Source organism: Chiloscyllium plagiosum, unplaced genomic scaffold (assembly GCF_037043375.1).
Source record: "Chiloscyllium plagiosum isolate Xiang-an unplaced genomic scaffold, Cpla_swu_hap1 HiC_scaffold_42, whole genome shotgun sequence".
Classification (NCBI taxonomy): Eukaryota; Metazoa; Chordata; class Chondrichthyes; order Orectolobiformes; family Hemiscylliidae; genus Chiloscyllium; species Chiloscyllium plagiosum.
Window position 1 is genome coordinate 36,689,786 of NW_028270180.1, and position 17,360 is coordinate 36,707,145.

Here is a 17,360-nt window from a genome sequence, read left to right on the forward strand (position 1 = left end):
ATAGTTAGAGATAGATGAGTAGACACAAATGAAAACACAGAGAAAGAAACACACACGGTAATGCACACATACATTCAGAGTGATACGTGCAAAAAGACAGACAGAATCGGTGTGCACTGAGTGACACTGCCCTGGGTGTAACCATCTGTAACACAGTCTGTGTCCCATCAGCTCATTCCCAGCTTTTACAGATGGAATGGCCAGGAGACAGTGCAACAGTCGCGGGATGGCCCTCAGACCATTGTCAGGGAACAGGGCAATCTGGTTACAATCTCATGGTCATTGGGACAATTAACAGATCCGTGTAATCACTGGGTGTCCGTCTGGGAAATGGATTGATGATGATGGAGAGGAGTTGTGTTCTCCATAATTAGGTGGAATAAACTTGCAGTGCAGCTTGCTCAGCACCACAGCCACAAACAGCCCCTGTCTCCACCACCAACACTCAGTAGCAGCAGTGTGTACCATAGACAAGATGTACTGGAGACATTCCCCAAGGTTCCTTCCAGAGCAGCTTCCAGACCCACGGCACTATCATGTGGAACGCTGAACACAGCAGATACACGGGAACACCACCAGTTGGCAATTCCACATCAAGCCACTCCCCACCCTGGCTTGGAAAAACATCTCAGTCCCACAAGTGCCATTGGTTGGAAATCCTGGAACTCCCTCCCTTACATCATTGTGGGTTTATCTGCCCCAAATAAATGGCAGCAGTTCAAGGCAATAACTCACCGTCACCTTCACCAGAGCAATTATATCTGAGCAATCCGTGGTGACCCAGCGGCAATGACCCAAACACATTAATGAATCACAAAACAAAGCTCAGTATTTGGGACCCGTGTGCTCCAGTGCTGAGCTTCTGAATAAATTGGATATATATTCTTGTAAATAGAAAGACGATTTCATTGGAGTGTATCTCATTCTGAAGATGCTTGAGAGGATAGATGCTGAAAAATTAATCCTGTGGGTCTGGGAATCTGAAACACAATAACACAGTCTCAGGAATTGCTGGAAAAGCTCAGCAGGTCAGGCAGCATCTGTGCAGAGAAATCAGCGTTAATGTTACAGCATCCACAGTTCATTCGGGTTTGATTGCCACCCTCTCAGGGTAAGGGGCAGGTTATTTGGGACTGAGACGAGGAGACAGCACTTCACTCTAAGGCCTCTGAGTCTTTAATATTCTCTCTCCCTGAGGATTGTGGATGCTCCCGCACTGAGTACATTTCAGATTGGGATAGACAGATTGCCGGGGTCTCAGGGAGTCACGGGATATGGGGAGTGGGTAGGAAACCGGACTTGAAATCTCAAACCAGCTCTGATTGGATTGACTGCCAGAAGAGACTGAACAGTTTAAACAGGCTGTATAGTCTCCTCCTGCTCACATTTCCTGAGCTCTTAGATGTTTACTGAACCAAATTCCCAATCCCTTTGGATTTGGTTCAGAACTGATGGCTTCTGATGAGATTAGATGAGATTCCCTACAGTGTGGTAACAGGCCATTCAGCCCAACCAGTCCACATGGACCCTCCGAAGAGTAACCCACGCAGGCCCATTTCCCTCTGACTAATCACTATGGATAATTTACCAAGGCCAATTCGCCTAACATGCACATTTTTAGACTGTGGCAGGAAGTCGGAGCACCCGGAAGAAACCCACACAAACATGGGGAGAGTGTGCAAACCCCACACAGACAGTCGCCCGAGGCTGGAATTGAACCTGGGACCATGGTTCGACTTTGCTGCCCAAATTCTGGTGCTGTCAGACCTGCTGAGCTTCCCCAGCAATTTCTTGTTTGGATTTCAGCCCCAATCCAATTGGTGTTGATCACGGCCTTGTTAAGTGTGTTTGGGAATGGGGAGGGAGCTGCTAGCAGGGTGATGGTGGGATAGTGGTGAGTATAGCTGCCTTCCAAGCCGGGTTCGATTCCCGGCCATTGAAATTGTAAATCCGTTTTTAAAGGAAGGCCACCGGGATAAAACCGGATCTGCCAGATTGCTCCTTGCTTTTCCTGGCGATGGTTCCTGTGAATTGCAGTGTGGAACCGGGCAGCATTGCTCGGCATCTCGGAAGCTTTCCCCTCTGCTGCTTCCCATTTCTTATTGAAATATTGGGTGCACCACAAGGATGGGTTTGTTCTGTTCGAAAAGTGAGAGACTGCTCCCGTCAGGAACCTGAAATAATGACAGAAGCCGCTGGAAACACTGAACAGTTCCAACAGCTTCTGTAGTGGTGGGGAGGGAGGATTAATGTGTCAAATCTATACAAGGATAAAATAAACTCCAGCCTGAAAACAGTCAGAGTTCCTAAGTTTTACAAACATCCGTATAACATTTATCTGAACCATCAATTCACCTTAAACCTTCCAATGTGGAATAGCATCTTTCTGACTATCACTTTGAGAGATGTCCCTCAGTGAGCTCCTCCCCCATTCTTTCCATTTCACTGGGGACCCACTATCCACAGTCTCCAATCAAATGACCTGAACTCAGACACACAGAGATCTTAAAGAGTGACACAATGCAGATAGGACGTTGATTTCATTTCTGTTTCTGAGTCCAATCTTCACTCAGTGAGACAGAGTCAGGTATTCAAGGCTCCAACAAGAGCTGGATTCTGCTTCTGGTGATTGTCTTCATTCAGTGAGAAGGAGGGCCGTGGGCCGGAAGGAGCTCATCATTGTGCTTCGGGTTGTCTGCTCAGTCTGCAGCATTGCAGGCCGTGGGAGCAGGGCAGTGGGAAAGGTACCTCGTGTGGACTGCAATAGGACTTTCCACACATTGTTCCAGGGCAGTGACAGAGCTCCAGGAATTCTGAATGAGGATCTGAAAAATGCATTGATTGAAGGAGGAGGATCAGGAAAACAGGATAAAGCTGATGAGATCAGCAGGATTTCTCGGTCTAACTCTGTACCATACTTTATTTTCTGCTTCATAAATCTACAATCCGGAGCTCAACCCACTCAGAGCAATATAAGCTCAGAAACAAATCATTCAAACTTTGGGAGAAGTTTGGTAGCTCGGGTGCTCGTTGTTGTGGTTCTGTTCGCCGAGCTGGGAATTTGTGTTGCAGACGTTTCGTCCCCTGTCTAGGTGACATCCTCAGTGCTTGGGCTCATGAATCTCTGGACTCATAGCAGAAGCTGTCATGCAAAGATTAGAACAAACAGTCTTACCACAAATTCAACCCAAACTCTGGGTCAGATATGTAGATGACACCTTTGTAATCATTAATAACACAGAAATAGAGAAAACACACCGGATCATCAACGCCACACTCACAGGAATCCGATTCACGAGAGAGGAAGAAAAGGACAACCAACTCCCATTCCTAGACGTGATGGTACAGAGAACACCAAACGGAGAATTCACCACAAAGGTATACAGTAAAGCCACACACACAGACCAAGTCCTGAACTGCGAAAGCAACCACCCCAACACACACATAAGAAGTTGCATCAAGACACTATTCAAAAGGGCCACAACACACTGCAGCACACCAGAACTGCAAAGAGAGGAAGAAGAACACCTATTAAATGTTTTCGCCAAAAACGGATACCCCCACAATTTCATCAACAGATGCCGAAGGGAAAGACAACGGAATGAGGACATGCCATAACTCAAAGGACTAGCCACACTACATACATCAAGAACATTTCTGAACTGACAGCCAGACTACTGCGACCACTGGGACACAAACCAACAGTCTCAGACAACAACTCACCAGGAGAAAGGACCCAATGCCCAGCATGAGCAAAACCAACGTAGTGTACAAAATCCCATGCAAGGACTGCACAAAACATTACATAGGATAAACAGGAAGACAGCTAACGATCCGTATCCATGAACACCAAGTAGCCATGAAACGACACGACCAGCTATCCTTAGTAGCCACACATGCAGATGACAAGCAACATGAGTTCGACTGGGACAACACTACTATTATAGGGCAAGCCAAACAGAGAACAGCCAGGGAACTCCTAGAGGCATGGCACTCATCCACAGATTCTATCAACAAACACATCGACCTGGACCCAATATACCGGCCACTGCAGCGGACAGCTGGAACTGACAACCGGAAGCAGCAGATACAAACCACTGTAAATACCGGAGGAAACATCACAGAAGCTCTTCACAGGAGGCTCCCAAGCACTGAGGATGTCACCTAGACAGGGGACGAAACGTCTGCAACACAAATTCCCAGCTCGGCAAACAGAACCACAACAAATCATTCAGTCCAACACATCCATGCTGAACTGATATCCGATGTAAATCTCATCCTATTTGTCAGAATCTGGCCCATGTTCCTCTGAACCCTTTTTAATTCCTACACCCACCCAGATACCTTTTAAATGTTGTAATTGTACCAGCCTCCACTACTTCCTCTGGCAGCTCATGCACACAGTGTTCTCTGCGTGAAAAATGTTCCCCTTAGGTCCCTTTTATGTTTCCCCGCTCAACTGTAACAGATGCCACCTGCTTCTGGACTCCCCCACCACAGGGAAATCACCTTGCCTTTTTACCCTATTGAGGCCCTTCATGACTTTGTGAACATCTATGAGGTTACCCCTCAGCCACTGATGCTCCAGGGATAAAACCCTCAACCTATACAGTCTAAAACTCTAGCACAAACTCTCCAACCTTGGCAACATCCTTGCAAATCTTTTCTAAACAGTTTCAAGTTTCACAACACCCTTCTTATAGGAGGGAGTCCACAATTGCATATGATATACCAAAAATGGCCAAACGCTACCTCCCAACTCCTTTACACAATTAACTGAGCAATAAAGACAAAAGTGTCAAACGCCTTCTTCACTATTCTATCTAAATGTAAGTCCACCTTCAACGAATCTATGAAGCTCCACTCCAGGTCTACTTGTTCAGCAATATCCCTAGTACCTTACCATTCAGTGTATCAGTCCTGCTCTCTTTTGCCTTTCCGAAATGCAGCACCTCACATTTGTCTAAATTAATCTCCATCTGCCACTCCTCAGCCCATTGGCCCATCTGATCAAGAACCCGTTGCCCTCTGAGGTAACCATCTTCACTGTCCTCTATACCTCCAATTTCACTGTCATCTGCAAACTTACGAACCATTCCTCCTATGGTCATATCCAAATCATTTATATAAATGACAAAACAACAGTGTACCCAGCACCGATCCTTGTGGCACACCGCTGGTCACAGGCCTCCAGTCTGAAAAGCAACCCTCCCCCACCACCCTCTGTTTTCTATCTTCGAGCCAGTTATCTACCCAAAGGGTAATTCTACTGCCCCAACATACAAATGTGACAATATGACACCAGTCTCAAACGTACAACAAGAATCTATTCCTGATGACAACAGGCGGGTCAGTTTGCCACCGGTGCTGTTTACACTTGGAATATACCTGGAGCACAGCAAGATTAGAGAATTCTGGCAGCAGACTACAAATGGGAGAATTGTTGCAGGGAAATACTGAATGGAAGACCTGGTGCACAGTGGAGCTAAATTAGAGAATGGGTGCGTGGCACCAGGAAATGGGAGAATTAGAGTAATTCTTAAATGTTAGCATCGGTCTCGGGCATCAGTAAATGGAAGAATTAGTACAGGGGTATGAGTAAATGGGAGATTTGGCAGGAATCACTAAAGGGGAGATAAGGTGCATAGTGCCATTACATTGGAAACAGGTGGGAGTGCCCATATATTAGAAAATTGTAGCAGAGCTTGTCTAAATTGGGGAATCGGGGCCAGGTAATCAATAAAAAGAAATGTTCCAAGCATCAGTAAATTGGAGATTCAGTTCAGTGCACCACGAAATAAAAACAATTCAGCAGGGCACCCGTACGTGGAAGAAGTGTTTCAGGGACCAATTAAATGGAAGGAATTGATGCAGGGCAACAATAATTGGAGAATTCATGCAGGTGCCTTTAAATTGTGCAGGATAATACTCAATGGGAGAGTTGGTGCAGTTTCAGGGTTTGTGCAGGATGGGTAAATGGGAGAAATGGTGCAGAGCAGCAGAGCCATAAATACAGTCAAACAATCATAGAGATGTACGACTTGGAAACAGACACTTTAGATTAGATGAGATTACTTGCAGTTTGGAAACAGGCCCTTCGGACCAACAAGTCCACACTGCCCAACCGAAGCGCAACTCACCCATACCCCTTCATTTACCCCTTACCTAACACTACGGGCAATTTAGCATGGCCAATTCTCCTGACCTGCACATCTTTGGACTGTGGGAGGAAACCGGAGCACCCGGAGGAAACCCACGCAGACACGGGGAGAACGTGCAAACTCCACACAGTCAGTTGCCTGAGGCGGGAATTGAACCTGGGTCTATGGCACTGAGAGGCAGCAGTGCCCACTTCAGTCCAACTTCTCTATAACTCAATTTTTGAATTCTGACAGCGCTCCACGAAATTGAAGAATCATTCCAAGGAGCTACTAAATGGAAGAATTGGGCAAGGGCTTATTGAAATAAGAGAATTTGGAACGTGGCATCCGATAATGGCAAATTGGTGCAGTTAGCAACAAATGGGAGAAATTCAGTTTAGCAGGAAATGGGAGAATTGGTGCAGTGTAGCACTAAATGGGAGAATTGGGATAGGACAATACTTGATGCGGGAATGTGATTAGGGCACCCCTAAATTGGGCGAGGGCATCAGTCAGTATGAGGATTGGTGTAAGGAAACACTGAATGGAGAACCTGTTCAGGATGTCAGTAATTGATGGAAATGGTGCTAAGCAACACTGAATGGGAGAATTGATGCGGGCCATCAGTAAATTAGAGAACTGGTGCACAGTGGAGCTAAATTAGAGAATTGGTGCATGGCACCAGGAAATGGGAAAATTAGGGTAGCGCACCCTTAAATGGTAGAATCAGGAAATGGAAGAATTAGTACAGGGATATGAGTAAATGGGAGATTTGTTCGAATCCATAAATGGGAGATTCAGTGCACAGTGCCATTACAGTAGACAATTGGTGGGAGTGCCAATATATTGGAAAATTGGAGCAGGGCATGTCTAAATTGGGGAATAGGGGCCAGGGAATCAATAAAAAGAAGAAATGTTGCAAGCATCAGTAAATTGGAGATTCAGTTCAGTGCACTACTAAATGAAAACAATTCAGTAGGGCACCCGTACGTGGAAAAAGTGTTTCAGGGAACAATTAAATGGAAGGAATTGAGGCAGGGCAACAATAATTGGAGAATTCATGTAGGTGCCTTTAAATTGGGCAGGATAATACTCAAAGGGAGAGTTGGTGCAGTTTCAGGATTTGTGCAGGATTGGTAAATGGGAGACATGGTGCAAAGCAGCGGAGTCATAAATAGAGTCATACAATCATAGAGATGTACAACATGGAAACAGACCCTTCAGTCCAACTTGTCTATGACTCAATTTTAAAATTCTGGCAGCGCTCCACGAACTTGAGAACCATTCCAAGAAAGTACTAAATGGAAGGATTGGGCAAGGGCTTCTCGAAATAAGAGAATTTAGAATGGGGCATCCGATAATGGGAGAATTGGTGCTGTTAGCACCAAATGGGAGAATTGCAGTGTAGCACCAAATGGCAGAATTCGGGCACGACAATACTTGATGCGGGAATGAGAGTCTGGCACCCCTAAATTGGGCGAGGGCATCAGTCAGTATGAGGATTGGTGTAAGGCAACACTGAATGGAGAACTTGTTCATGACGTCAGTAATTGGGGGAAATGGTGCTAAGCAACACTGAATTGGAGAATTGGTGCGGGCCATCAGTAAATGAAAGACCTGGTGCACAGTGGAGCTAAATTAGAGAATTGGTGCATGGCAACAGTAAATGGGAGAATTAGAGTAGCGCACCCTTAAATGGTAGAATCGGGCTAAGGTATCAGTAAATGGAAGAATTAGTACATGGATATGAGTAAACGGGAGATTTGGTGGAAACAATAAATGGGAGATCCGGTGCAAAGTGTCATTACATTAGAATATTGGTGGGAGTGTCAATATATTAGAAAATTGGAGCAGAGCATGTCTAAATTGGGGAATAGGGGCCAGGGAATCAATAAAAAGAAGAAATGTTGCAAGCATCAGTAAACTGGAGATTCAGTTCAGTGCATCACTAAATGAAAAAAAAAATCAGCAGGGCACCCGTACGTGGAAGATGTGTATCGGGGAACAACTAAATGGAAGGAATTGATGCAGGGCAACAATAATTGGAGAATTCATGCAAGTGCCATTAAATTCTAAGTGGGAGGACTGGGGCAGGATAACCTCAATGGGTGAGTTGGTGGAATTCCTGACTTAGTGCAGGATTGGTAAATGGGAGAATTGGTGCAGGGAAGCGGAGCACTAATTACAGCCTTAGAGATGTACAGCACGGAAACAGACCCTTCAGTCCAACTTGTCCATGTCTAAGTTTAAGAATTCCGGCAGCGCGCCACTAAATTGGAGAATCTTGCAAGAAACTACTGAGGATCTAAAAGTTGAATTTAGACACCAATTATGTGTAGATTTTTATTTACCACAAAATGGTTTCTCAATTTAAAAGAATGCTATGAAATGGCCTGTGAACCTGTACTGCTGATTTGCAGAATTTAGCTGAAATTCAAAGATAAGAGGACAATAGAGTTTTCATAAAATGAGTACTGACACATTAATTGACTATTCGAACTAACCTTCAACTGATACATTGCATGACAATTTACATAAATAAAATTTCTTTTCCGAGAAATACCATTGGATCAGCCTATTGTCAATTATGTCTCCATAGTATAGATGGTTGGACTTTTCTTGTCATTAAGAACCCTTTTCCAGGAAATATCATTGGATTAACTTGCGGTAATCCAACCATGTCACCTGATTATATGTGATTGGTCTTTCATGTCATTAGGGCTGTATTATATCTTAAAAAAATTAAAAATGTGTAATTTTCAAATGTCATTGCGCAACTTCACCATGGAATACAGAAGCTTTAACCTCTGTGTTGCTGGATAAAATTACATCAAGGTGCCTTAATTCAATAAACTAATGACCACTGCTTTTTGAACAGACCATTGCTTTGTGATCTGCTCAATGTTATAGACAGAAGCAGGAGTGAAATCTGGAAGGTGGAATTAAGGGCTCCGGGGAGAATACGGGTTAGTGGAGTTGAAATGCCCATCAGCCCATCAGCTATGATTGAATGGCGGAGTGGACTCGATGGACCGAATGGCCTTACTTCCGCTCCTATGTCTTATGGCTTTATGGTCTGATGTGTAGTAGTTATTTGTGGTCTGCGGAATGTTACAGAGAAAAGCAGGAATGAAATCTGGAAGAGGTTCAAGTTGTTTATAATCTGCCAGATGTTGCAGAGACAAGCAGGAGTGACATATGGAAGATGTAATAGTTGTTTATGATCTGCAGGATGGCACAGAGACACGCAGGAATAAAATCTGGAAGAGGTAATAGTTGTTTATAATCTGAACGATGTTGCAGAGTCAAATAGGAGTGAAATAAGGAAGAGGTGATAGTTGTTTCTGGTCTGCAGGATTTTACGGGAACAAGCAGGAATGGAATCTGAATGAGGTAATAGTTATTTATAATCTGCCAGAAGTTACAGAAACAATCCGGAGTGAAATCTGTTCGAGGTAATTGTTGTTTATGATCAGCATGATATTACAGAAACAAGCAGGAGTGAAATCTGGAAGATGTAACACTTGTTTATGGTCTGCAAGATTTAACAGAGACTCTCCGGAGTGAAATCTGGAAGAGGTAATAGCTGTTTGTGGTCTGCAGGATGTTACAGAGACAATCAGGATTGAAATCTGGAAGAAGTAATATTTGTTTATAAACTGCCGGATTGTACAGAGACAAGCAGGAATGAAATCTGGAAGTGGTAATAGCTGTTTATAAACTGCCGGATTGTACAGAGACAAGCAGGAATGAAATCTGGAAGTGGTAATATTTGTTTATAAACTGCCGGATTGTACAGAGACAAGCAGGAATGAAATCTGGAAGTGGTAATATTTGTTTATAAACTGCCGGATTGTACAGAGACAAGCAGGAATGAAATCTGGAAGTGGTAATATTTGTTTACAGTCTGCAGAATGTTACAGAGAGAAGCAGGAATGAAATCTGGAAGAGCTAATATTTGATTCTAAACTGTCAGATTGTACAGAGACAAGCAGGTGTGAAATCTGGAAGAGGTAATAGTTGTTTGTGATCTGCTAAATGTTATAGACAGAAGCAGGAATGAAAACTGGAAGGTGTAGTAGTTGTTTGTGGTCTGCAGGATGTTACAGAGAGAAGTAGGAGTGGAATCTGGAAGAGGTAATAGTTGTTTATGGTCTGCATTATTTTTCAGAGACATCCAGGAGTGAAATCTGGAAGAAGTAATACTTTTTTATGGTCTGGAGAATGTTACAGAGGTAAGCAGGAATGAAGTCTGGAAGCAATAATAGTTGTTTATAATCTGCAGGATATTATTGGGACAAGCAGGAATGAAATCTGCAAGAGGTAATAATTGATTGTAGTCGGCAGGATGTTGCAGAGACAAGCAGGAGTGAAATCTGGAAGAGGTAATAGTTGTTTATAATCTGCCAGATGTTCCAGCGACAAGCAGGAGTGACATATGGAAGAGGTAATAGTTGTTTATGACCTGCAGGATGGCACAGGTTCAAGCAGGAATGAAATCTGGAAGAGGCAATAGTTGTTTATTGTCTGCAGGATTTACAGAGACATTCAGGAGTGAAATCTGGAAGAGGTAATACTTGTTTGTGGTCTGCAGGATTTACAGAGACATTCAGGAGTGAAATCTGGAGGAGGTAATAGCTGTTTACGGTCGGCAGAATGTTACAGCAAGAAGCAGGAGTGAAATCGGGAAGGCAAAATAGTTGTTTATAATCTGCCAGATGTTACAGCGACAAGTAGGAGTGACATATGGAAGTGGTAATAGCTGTTTATGATCTGCAGGATGGCACAGAGACAAACAGGAATGAAATCTGGAAGATGTAATAGTTGTTTATTGTCTGCAGGATTTTACACAGTCAATCAGGAGTGACGTCTGGAAGAGATAATAGTTGTTTATGGTCTGCAGGACGATACAGAGACAAACAGGATTGTGATCTGGAAGAGGTAATAGCTGTTTATAATCTGCAGTAAGTTACAGAAACAATCCGGAGTGAATCTGTTCGAGGTAATTGTTGTTTCTGATCTGCATGATATTACAGCAATAAACAGGAGTGAATTATGGGAGAAGTAATAATTGTTTATGATCTGCAGGATGGCACAGAGACAAGAAGGAGTGAAATCTGGAAGAGGTAATTGTTGTTTATGGTCTGCAGGATGTTACAGAGACAATCAGGAGTGAAATCTGGAAGAGGTAATTGTTGTTTATTATTTGCAGGATGTTACAGAGACAAGCAGGAGTGAAATCCGGAAGAGGTAATTGTTGTTTATTATTTGCAGGATTTTACAGAGGTAAGCAGGAGTGAAATCTGGAAGAGGTAACAGTTGTTTATAATATACAGGATGTTACAGAGGTAAGCAGGAGTGAAATCTTGTCGAGGTAATAGTTGTTTATGGCCTGCGGGATGTTGCAGATGGAAACAGGAGAGAAAAATGGAAGAGGTAATTGTTGTTTATAATCTGAACAATGTTACAGTGTCAAACAGGAGTGAAATTTGGAAGAGGGGATAGTTGTTTATAATATACAGGATGTTACAGAGGTAAGCAGGAGTGAAATCTGGAAGAGGTAACAGTTGTTTATAATATACAGGATGTTACAGAGGTAAGCAGGAGTGAAATCTTGTCGAGGTAATAGTTGTTTATGGCCTGCGGGATGTTACAGATGGAAACAGGAGAGAAAAATGGAAGAGGTAATAGTTGTTTATAATCTGAACAATGTTACAGTGTAAAACAGGAGTGAAATTTGGAAGAGGTGATAGTTGTTTCTGGTCTGCAGAATGTTGCAAAGGTAAGCAGGAATGAAATCTAGAGGAGGTTATAGATGTGTATGGTCTGCACTATTTTACAGAGACAAGCAGGAATGAAATCCAGAAGAGGTAAGTACATTCCTGCATTACACCGACTGACCAACATCAGATTACCACAGCTCCACTTTCTTTACCTTGAAACCCAAGGCGATAATATGAAGCGTTTGCAAAATTGAAGAGAGAAACCTTGTTACCGAAGGTGGTTATGAAGGGATGGACAGGCCCAAGGGTGTGTACAATTCAGGTCGCTCTGGATCCTGTCAGCATTACCGGGGGGCCGTGCTGAGGAGTCAATGTTTGTATCGTCCAGACATGGATCCAGTTCCCATTCAGGGAATGAAGGGTTAATTCTCTTCATGTGAATTGTCTGAATGAAAACACATTCCTCGTTCCACACAGAAGACAGACCGGGATCCCTCCAGAATCAGCCCAGTGATTGCTTGAACCATGTAGAAGGACAATGACAGCGGACAGATACGATAGTAACCCCTTCAAATCTCCCTCCAATCATCTCACCTTCCTGAGTTGGAAATATGTCGGTGTTCCTTCAGTGTCTCTGGGTGTAAATCCAGGAAATCCCGCGCTTGCAGCATAATGGCTGTACCTCCGTGTGAAGGAGTTCAATGGTTCACAAAAGCACCTCATCTCCTCCATCTCTGGGGGATTTAGGGATGGACAGCGAGTCCTATTCCATTGAGTGATATCTTTATCCCAGGAATGCGTTTCTAACAGTGGTAGCTTCCAATCGGAAACCTGCAGGAGACCGGTAGTAAGTTGAGAAGTGGAGCAGGGAAGTGAAATTGAAGTGAATGACAATGATGACTGGGAGGCATGAGGCAGGAAGTGAGTCTGGATCTGGTAGTGCAAGGCTCAGTGTCGCTGCTAATGGGTCAGCCTTTACTGCAAACTGTTTACATTGGCTCACACGCCATTCCTGGTCAATTCATGGCAATGACACTGTTCCTCTTCGTGTGAGATTACCTCTGTGTGTATTAAAGCCGTCAATACGCCCCAAGAGAATGAACAACGTCCCCTTTGTCCTGTCAGTTTAAACAGATACAAAAATCTGTTTGAAGCCAATGCAAGAGAAGATTGTCCTTTTATGTGCCTTTGCATTGGAGAATGTCCAATCGTGAAATGTCTGGTTTTGCAAAATCGGGGTTTGATTGCAAATCACACTGAGTAATATTGATACAGAAATGTATTTCCCAGTTACTGTGGTCATGTGGTTAAGGAACTGCACATATGGACGTCGCTTAGTTATTTAAACCCCCTCCTTGGTATGCAGCTGACCATAGGGTCCAATCGCAGCTGCGCCGCTTGTTGTATTGAAGGCTCAAAGGTTCACCTTTTATTAAGTGTCGTGTTGCTGATGAAGTGACTCCGCTTCCTGTCTGAGTTCGAGCCTGTTATGGTTTGGCAAACCCGCTCCTTTTTCCTGGTTTAGTTCCAGCAGTGCATGTTGTCCTTCCTAACCAATAGGCCAACCTGGAGTTTCTTGTCGCTGTTCCAAAAGCACTCCTTCTTCTCCTCCACTTTTATTCTCCCTCCTTCATTCCAAGTTTGGTGGGAATAACGAGGTGAGGCAGGAGACACTGCAGGAAGGCCGTGGGATGTTGTGGTTATGACACAGAAACCACGAGTGGATCACCCTCATTCTCTGCTGTGGCCATTCATTCATTTTACAGCATCAGGAATGCTTCCATGGTGTCGTTTATTTCTATTGGAGTAGGAATGCAACTTTAATTTCGAAAGGGTTACAATATTTTGAGGAAGAAATGGTTCCTTGTATCACATCCAAGTGGCAGACGTATTATCCGTAGAATGTGAGCCAAGTTTTACAGACTCCTGCCAGCTTCCAGAAAACCTCTCAGCAGCTCCATTCTCAAACTATCCCTGAACGTCCGGCTTTTCATAGAGTAGGAATGGGAAATGAGGGATATTGGCAAATAAAGGGTCAAAGAACATGAAAAAGGGTGATGTAGATACACAGAGATAAAGACAGAAAATTAGAGACCCATCTTGAGGTAGACGCTAAAAGAACCAATTCTCGGGTCGACATGGCTGCTAACTGGCAAACACAAATAGATTTTGATAACTATCCTCATTCGACAGATGAAACTGACCATTATCCTGGCATTGTAGTGTAGAAACGAAGAACTAATCTGGTTGTGTCGTTGTGAACCATTGTCTCTGTTTCTCCCCACAGATGTTGCCAGGACTATTCAGATTGCACGGCAATTCTTGTTTTTGGTTCAGATTTCCAACATCTGCATCTCCTGGTTTTCTGTTCAACTTTAAATCGGTTGGCACAAAACCGATGTTCTGCCAGCTTTGGAAAAGTGGTCAGAAATATTCTTACCACGATGTGTGTGCAGAACAAAGCACGCATTCCTTGACCGGGAATAGAACCCGTGTCACGGCGGCGAGAGCGCCAAATGCTGGCTACTAGACTACAAGGGAAGGCAGAAGGCGCCCTTGTATTTATTCAGAATGAAAACACTTTTGCCTTTACATTTCTGTCAGTCTTGCTGCAGATTAGGTCCTCCTTGCCTTCGAGCTTTCACAGAGTGGCAAGAGACCGTTCGGCCCATCGTACATTGCAGTTCATCAGGTATCCATGTATTCCAGTCCCAGTTTCTAGTTTTGGCTCAAAATGTTGTGTACTAATGTTTCCAGAGCAAATGCGAATGCGATTCTCACTGTGAATGTACGACAATGGGACTGAGGTCTGACATGGTCACACTGTGTTGTAACCACCTTGAGGAACTGGCCCTCATTGTCACCCACAGAGGGAGACACACAGAAACATATCCCGGGAGGAACAGATGTCTCAGGATCATACCAGCTCCTTGTGCTTCACTTCCGCTCTCTGCCCCACACAACAGCTTCTCTGACAAAGGCAGCTTTAGGTTGAACACTCGCCAGTTTGACAGGCAATGAGAGATGTTGAGCTGAGCTGGAATTTAAAATGGACAATAGACCAAATGCAAGTTTTAAATTCGAAAACACACTGATCTAAACCATTCAGATCCTCAGAACCTGACAAAACAGGACCAGCCATACACCTGTCTGATATTGAGCTGCAATGGACCCAAAAGCAACATTCAATTTGAATACACACTGATCCAATCCCTGCAGCTCGAAAGAACCGAAGAAAATAACAACTGAACAAACAGTTGGCTGAACTAACACGTTACTCCCTAGACATGTAGGATGTAAACCTACAGTCGTCTGATTCAAAGTCAGATGTTTTATCTATTGCTTCACTGGCAGGATTTGCACAGGCACACGCTGGACACCTTTCCATATGTGATGTGAACATGGAGATCTGGGAAACAACATTCACAAGGTGATCAACCAGCAAAGATAATCCGCTTTGTGTAACAGGGCCTTTCAATGGCAAAGCAAATACATTGGTCCTCAGGTGCCTGCTTCTGTGTCGCCTGTTGTTCTGCAGGACATCTCCAGCATTTTATTCACAGTCACTGCGCTATCTTATGATGCACTCCACTAAAATGTACTTTCATACTTGGATTTAGTGTCACTTCCAGTCAAGACCCTGAACAAATTCAGCGAGAAACCTCTGGTCATTTCCAGCATGGAATTTGGAATCAGACGATTTTAACGAAGGCTTTATTGGGGCCGCCCCATCACCGCAGATCAACGCCTCAAAACGAGCCGCTGTTAGTATCAAACTGTTCTGTACCTTCCTGCAGTAAATCAGGTTAGCACAGCTCCGCTTTCTTCACATTGAAACCAAGGCGGCTATATGAATTGTTTGGAAACTTAGAGAGAGAAACATTGCTGCTGAAGATGATGATGACGTGAAGATCATGCACAGAGTCTGGACAGATCAGGTCACAAATGTTACTGTCAGCTTCAGTAGGGTCCCTGGTTCGGAGCCTGAGTTTGCAATGCCCAGACCGGGATACAATTCCCAGTCAGGAAATGAAGATTTATTTCTCTTCTTGTGAGTTATCTTATTGAAAACTTACCCCTGCGTCCTCACAGAACACAGACCCAGACCAACCCAGTCATTGTTTGCATCTATCTAGAAGGACAATAGCAACAGGTACACGAGAGAACTGTAACCACAAATCACCCATCTCGGATCTCGCCTTTCTGAGTGGGAAATATCTCACTGCTCCTACAGTGCTTTTGGGTCGAGATCCTGGAACTCTCTCCCTAGCAGTATCATGGCTGTACCTTGAGTTCTTCCAGGGTTCTGTCAAGTAACTCAACATCTCAACCTCTGGAGTAAATAGGGAAGCACAGTGATTCCTATCCCATTGAGTGGCGTCCTACGCCACGAATGAGTTTCGAACAGGGTGATTAGATTTACTATCGCGAGGAAACAGGCCCTTCGGCCCAACACTGTCCCTCCAGAGAGTAACCCACCCAGACACATTTCCTTTCTGGCTTAATGCACCAAATACTTTTGGCAATTCAGCATGACCAATTCACCCTAAAGTATCAATCTTTGAACTGCGGAAGGAAGCCCACGCAGACACAGGGAGAATGGGCAAACTCCATACAGACAGTTGCCGGAGGCTGGAATTGAACTTGAGACCCTAGTGCTGTGAGGCAGCACTGTTAACCACTGAGCCACCGTGCGACCCCGACGGTTTCAAGGTGGACACCTGCAAGTGATCGAGAGAAGTGAGTCAGTGGAGCAGGGTGATTGAAATAAAATGAAAGGTAAAGACGCTGGAAGGCTTGAATCAATGAGTGAGAGAGGAGCTGGTGGAGCAAGGCTCAATGTTAGAACTAAAAGCTCAGCCTATACTGCCCACTGATGGTACTGACTCACACAACACCCCTGATCCATTCACCACAATGACCCTGTCCTCTTGGTGTGACATTCCCTCTGTGCATATTAACGCAGTTCATGGGCTCCAGGAGGGTGAACGCATCCTCTCTATCCTGTCAGTTTCATGAAGATGGAGGTATCAGTTTGAACCCAACGCAAGAAGAGATTGCCTCTTTCTGTGCATTTTCACTGGGGAATGTCCAGCTGTGAACTATTTTTTTCTGTATAAGAGGAGGCTGATTTAAATTCTCACCGAGCAACTTTAAACCCAAACAAATGTCCGAGTTACTATGATGGAATAGTTAATGAACTGCAGATATGGATTTGAAGAGCAGTGTCTGCGCTGTCGCTGTGGATTAATTCGTTAAAGCGCCTGGTAATAACCAGACCAGTACGGTGTCAAATCCTGGCGCTGCATGTCCTGTATATCGAAGGTTCGTTGCTTAACCATCTCGTAAATGCCATTTTGTTGACCCACCATATCGAAAGAGACGGCTCAGCATCCTTCCCGTGTTTGAGCTCAGCCCATTGGTATTTCATGTTACCACGTCCTGCCGCCTCCTGTGGTCCCATCAGTCAATGCTCTATCTTTCTAATTCCACTTTT